Source organism: Mesoplodon mirus, assembly GCF_964341445.2.
Source record: "Mesoplodon mirus genome assembly, chromosome: 2".
Classification (NCBI taxonomy): Eukaryota; Metazoa; Chordata; class Mammalia; order Artiodactyla; family Ziphiidae; genus Mesoplodon; species Mesoplodon mirus.
In genome coordinates this window covers 127,589,617-127,595,616 of record NC_138977.1, presented here as the reverse complement: position 1 = coordinate 127,595,616, position 6,000 = coordinate 127,589,617, and the positions used below count along the sequence as shown (strand labels likewise).

Here is a 6,000-nt window from a genome sequence, read left to right as displayed (position 1 = left end):
GCACAACGCTAATGACCACAGCCCAAATTAATCTTCCATTGCATGCTTCCAGATGCTGTGATGGAGAGATCACCCTTCCTGTCCCTGACGGCCCTGCTAGATGTAGCTGGCTGTCTCTCTGAGGTTTCCTCTGTGGTAGTTCTGGCCGTGACAGCCTTCAGGGGTCCTGGTTGGCAGGAGCCAATCCTAGCTTGGAACCCAAGCCTTTCGGCTCCCAACCACTGGAGTCTTTCCTCTTGCCTTGATGTCCTCAGAATATAATATTTCAGGCTCAGGGAACATACCAGTAAACAAGATAAGCCCGGTTTGGCTCAGGGAGCCTACATTCTACGAGGGGGATGAGGTAGGGGTCAACAGCGAGCGAACAAGAGCTTTCTTATTCAGGACCTTGCATGATCCTGGAAGGCGGTCTGGGGTGGGGCATCTGGCTTCTGACCCCTCTCAGCTACTGACCAGCCCTGAACCTTGGGTAAGTGACTTCATCTCCCACTCTGTACGACGGTTTTGATCACAGACCCTGTCTCTGGAGTTTGTGCAATATTGATGGGAAGTAATGCACATGAACGCTAGGCCAACGGCTCCTAAACTTGTCTGCACATTACACAGCTTCCAAAACTGCACCTTACCTCCAGAGACTGATTTAGTTGGCCTGGGGCGTGGCCTGGGCTTTGAAATTTTCAAAGATCCTCAGGAGATGCTTAAGTGCAGACAAGTTTGGGCAGGCACGGCGCTATGCATTGCGTAACAGCTCCATAAAAGACAACTAACAGAAAAGCCCGTTTTACAGATTAACAGACTAAGGCCCGGCAGGGAAGACCTCAAAGCGACTTTCCCGAGGCTATACGTCCCGGGCCCGAGCGCGGATCTTGCCCACCTGGCCTCTCGCCTGCGGCCAGGTGGGGGCCCGGCTCTTCCTCCCCCGCACACCTGCTCGCGGGCAGGGGCGCCCATCGATGCGCTCCGCTGCTCGGCTCCCCACGCCTGGTCGCTGCCCGCTCGTGCCCCTTCCCCCTCCCGGGCGCTTCCCACTTCCAAGATGGCCGCGGGTGGAGCCGACCAGGTAAGGAGGACCCTGATGGGTGTCCACGGGGTATCTGCGGGCATGAAAATCCCCTCAGGCCTCCCTTCGCGGCTCCTCTTGCCCTTCGGGAGAGAAAAGGTCCCGCAACGCCGCTCCGAGGCCGGTGGCGGGCGGGCGAGCGGGCCGGAGGAGGGGCAGCGGGACGAGCGTCGACTTCGAGGAGCGGCGGCAGCCCGGCTAGCCGAGGCAGCCCAGGCGGAAGACCAGCCCGCGCAGGCAGGGGGCGGGGCGGGGCGAGGGCGCGCGGGGCGGGGCGAGGGCGCGCGGGGCGGGGCGAGGGCGCGCGGGGCGGGGCGAGGGCGCGCGGGGCGGGGCGAGGGCGCGCGGGGCGGGGCGAGGGCGCGCGGGGCGGGGCGAGGGCGCGCGCCGCTGTTGGCTGCGGGCGGCTCGCGGGCACCTGCCGGCCCGGCCCGTCATCTGCAGCGCCGGGTGTCTTCGCCGCGCAAGTTGCGGGTCCCGCAGGGCCTGGGCTGCGGGCCCGCGGGCCCCGGGGATGGCGTCGGAGCCGCGCTAACACCGGTACTGAGGGCCTCTGGCGAGGGCCGGGCCGCGAGGGAGGGAGGGCGCCGGGGCGCGCGGGGCCGCTGCCACCTGCTGCAGCGTCGGCTGGAGCGGGGAGGCGGCCTGAGGCGGGGCGGAGCTGGCCGCGCGGGTTTGGGTCCTGCCTGCGCGCCCCCTCGACGCGCGGCCGCCGCTTCCTCCCGCGCCGGGGGAGCGCGTGGGGCACGGGGAGCATCGCGGGGCCCGGGGCCGCTCGGCTCGCCCGCTCCTCGGTGAGACGCGCGCCCCGACCCCCTCCTTTCCCGGAACTTGACGAAAAGTTTTCCCCCTCAGATGCGCGGGGCTCCCGGGCCGGGAGAGGAGCCGGCTCGGCGCCCCCCGACCCATGAGAGCCCCCACGGCGTCGGGGCCACCGAACACCGGGATCCCGCCGCTTCGGAGCCCCCCAGCCGCCGGGACCCCCTCCACCGCAGGGCCCCCGACCCTTGCGACCCCCGGCACTTTGCAGCCCCCGACTCGCCGGAGCCCCTCTCCCCACACCTCGGAGCCTCCGACCGCCTGGAACCCCCTCCACCTCTGGGTCCACCTGGTAGCTCCCGACCCCCTTGCTTCTCAGATCCCTGTTCTGGGGCCGCAGACGCCCCCCTTCTCTTGGGACAGCCTACTCCCCAGGCCGGGGACTCCCTTTTGCTTCAGGGGCTCCCGTACCTGGACTACAGCTCCCTCAGCCTCGGGGACCCGCGCCTGGGGATGCTTCCCAGCGGGAGGCTGAGAGGCAGGAGCTGTATGGGGACAGGGAGCTGCCCCGAGGAAGGAGCGGGGGGCGGCGGCTCAGAGCTGGGGGGCTGCGGCCACCGGGAAGGCTCCTCCTCACGAGGCCGCATCGCCGGCCGGCGGACCCCAGACCTCGCGCCTGCGCAGCGGGCCACAGGCAGCCGCGTGTGTTTCAAAGTTGCACAGGCGCCATCTGCTCCAACTTGGACGTGGAAGTGGAAGCTTGGCTTTGGGAAGTTCTGTGGGCAGGAGGCTCCTGGGCACGGACTCACGCCCTTCGTTTACGGGGGAGGGCGGTGTCTTGGGGCCCGTGTCTGCAGGCTGTTGGCACCTCGCCGTTGTCTTGGCCGCCTTTGTGGAGGATGGGTGGCTGCTGGGCACTGTTAGGGGCTGTGCATGGACCAGGCCAGACCTTACAGCAGTCCCTTCCTCTGGCCTGGTTTAACTGGCCAGTACCAACCCGTGTCTCAGGTTTGGATAGGGCTTCTTCCCAACTGCTTAGCCCCTGTCCCACCTGGGTTGCTCCGCCCTCCCACCCCACAACCAAGGCTGTCTCACTACTGTCTTGGTGGTGGTATGTGTGACCCCTTGAGACTGGGCTCCACCTGATTTCCAGCCCTCGTGAGAACGTGGCATGTTCTTGGGGCTCAGGGTTATTGAGTGAATGCACCCTTTGGGACACATCGAGGGCGGTCAGGTAACCGGTTCAGGGTCACCCAGCTGGAGAGAGGCAGGGATGACATTCACTCTGAGGCAGGTCACGGGGCCAGGCTCCCTCATCTCGGTGTCCTTCACGGCCCCAGCAGGTCCTGGCAGGTCCCTGCTCAGCACTTTGCGTGTCGCCGAGCTCGCGAGACTGAGTGTTTATAGGCTGCCCCCAGCCCACCCTCTCGTGCTCCGCATCAGGGCTGCCTCACCTGCCCTCCGCGGGTCCCTGCAGTTCCCCTCAGGCACCCTCTCTCTACTTCTCCACCCCTCCGCCCTTCCACTTCTCCATCTCTCCCTCCCACTGCCCTACTCCCCTGTGTCCAGCGGGTGAATTCCTGCCTGTCATACCTCCACTTCCCCTTGCTTGTGCTCTGCTGAAGACCTCTCAACAGAGAGGACACAGCTTATCAGAGCAACGTGTTTAAGAATCTGTCTTCCCTGTTGGTCAGAGCTTCTGACGGTCACGTCCTCACCCTCAGCACAGAGGATGCCTGCCCAGCATGGCGTGGGTGCTCACGGAGCTTTGAGACCTTGGAGAAGATTTGTCATCACACCAGACATTTATACCTAATATGTAAAAGAGGATTTTAGGAAAATGGGTACGTGTTGTCTGTTAATGTTTGCTGTAGGGAGGGTATAAAGTTTCTAGGGTCTGGGTTTAGAATTCTAGATTGTCAGGTTGGAAGGACCTCGGGTAGCTTGGCTGGGCTAATCACCTCATTTGACAGATGGGGAAGCTGAGGCCCAGCGCTCGGTCAGTGCTGCAGCGGAGGTGCAAGGAGAGATGCTGGTGACAGGGCGAAGCCGTACAGTGAGGCTGTGCAGACTGGCTGTGTCTGGGCTTGCTTATGCAAATGAGTTGCTAAAATAGGGGGCCTGAGCTGGCTGGCCGTGTGGAGTGCCCGGGGAAGAGTGATGCCATCCAGCATCTTCCAAGGCACGATTCTAAAGGCTTTATGTGGATTTCTTCCCCCCATCTTGTCAACTGCCTAATGAAATAGGGTCTATTATTGTCCCCCTCTTACTACGTGGAAATTGAGGCACAGAGAAGTTAAACTAGTCCAAGGTCACACAACTGCTAGGCGGAGGAGCCAGGATTTGAACCTACGCGGTCTGCCTCCAGAACCTGCATTATTTTTTCCCCTTGTGTATTTTAGTTGTAAAACTTTTCTATTGAGGTCTAACATACATATGGAGAAGTCTAAATATTGTTGTATTTAACTTATCGATGATCACAAAGTTTAGGGTCTGTACTTTTAAGCACTCCAGCAAGCCATGTTTGGCCTTTGATGTCAGACCCGGTTTGAATCCTGTTTCTCTTGCTGTGTGACCTTGGGTGTGTCACTCAGCCTCTCTGAATCTCATAGTTTCTTGGGTGTACTTGGCAGGCTTGTGATGATTAGAGCATGTGATAGCTCCTAATATGTTTGGTGTTTGGTAAATATTCAGTAAATTATTTGTCTTATTAATAATTAAGATTATAAATTGTGTTGGCTTTGTTAAGTGGACTATCTTTCTAACCTGTGAGTTGCCTCCCGGTCACTTTACAGGTACTTACGATGATTAGTTTTGGTAAATCACTGTTATGAAGCTGAAACATTTTGGGGTAGAGGGGAAACCTCCCCTGTGCACTGAAAGTCCTTAATTTAAAATGTCCCACCTATGCCTTTTAAACATCACCACCTTTGGGCGGTGTAAGTTAAATATCTCTTCCTTAGGGTTGGGAAGGAGCCTGGAGACCCTCAGCAGTTTAACGCCAGTTTCTGCCTGGTTTGCTGATGGGTGGAAACTTACTGAACTACATCGTGTTGAGTTCCAGGTGCCTCAAAGTTGCCATGCACCCTCCAGAGGGCTTCTAGGAAGTTCTTTTTTAGGATTGTTTTTATCCTAAAGAATAACTCTTTTAAAAAAAAACAAACTACTTTTCTAGTTGACTTTCCTATTCTGTGGGTTTTTTTTTTTTTTTTTTTTTGGCTGAGCCGCGTAGCGTGCCGGGTCTTAGTTCCCTGACCAGGGATCACCCCCGCCCCCGCAGTGGAAGCATGGAGTCTTAACCACTGGACCGCCAGGGAAGTCCCGACTTTCCCTTTCTATGTAATGCACATTAATCCATTATTTTAGGCCTCTTGTGCAGCAGTGGAAAGAGTAAGCACCTTAGCGTAGGCTCCAGGTCAGCCCCAGCAGGACCACTTCAGTCTGCGTTCCATCTGCGCCTCGGTCTTGTCTGTGAGATGGTGATGACGGTGTCCTCAGCTCTGGGGGTTGCTGGGGAGGTTACATAGATCATAGATGGTGGGTGTGGACACCGAACATAGTCCCAGCATGCAGCGTGCACTGGTGAGCAGAGGCAGCTGCTTGTGTTAATTGTTAATGCCGAGGCGCCTGAGATCCAGAACGTCCTATGCCTTTCTTTCCAGGCTCTTTTCTGCCTAAGCCAGGACTTGAATTAAAAAGAGAAAGAGACTCACAGTGGTTGGTGCTTGTGAGCCCTCTACACAAATGTCTGATTCTCATGGGAGATGTCTCATAGGTCAGTGGGTTCTCCTTGGTGTTTGGTCCAGGCTTGAGGTGAAGGCCTGAGGGAGCCACTCCTGTGGCGAGTCTGGCGGTCCCACCAGCATCCTCACCAGGAAACGTGAAGGACCCCTGAGAGGCCTTCTGGAGGGTGACGCAGGTGTTGGAGAGAGAAGACTCAGGTGGGACCCTCACTGCAAGACCTTGGGCAGGTTGCTGCCTCTGGCTTAGCCCAACATTGTTCCCATCTGTGAAATCCTCTTCTTTCACGGGAGGGATGAGGATTTGAGGAGGTGCTTGATGTTTGCATTAGGGCTGTAAGTAGCAAAGCTTACCAAGGGGCTTTGGGGTCACAGACTTGGGCTCAGGCCCCAGCTGCTGCCAAGTGAAAGTGGAGACCTGGGCAAGCTGTGTGCTTCAGT

At 58.6% G+C, this 6,000-nt stretch overlaps 1 protein-coding gene across 5 annotated transcripts in view; it reads left to right on the top strand.

Annotated features, from left to right (window-relative positions):
- Positions 1-981: 981 nt before the first annotated feature.
- TBC1D14 (TBC1 domain family member 14) overlaps positions 982-6,000 on the top strand; it is a 106,041-nt gene continuing 101,022 nt past the window's right edge. For 2 of the 5 annotated variants that reach the window (XM_082638927.1, XM_082638925.1), the window contains exon 1: positions 1,476-1,600. The gene's annotated coding sequence lies outside the window, so the exon portion shown is untranslated. Of the gene's footprint in view, positions 1,061-1,475; positions 1,601-6,000 lie in introns of those variants that run through there. The other 3 variants (XM_082638928.1, XM_082638924.1, XM_082638926.1) reach the window with 3 other exon arrangements.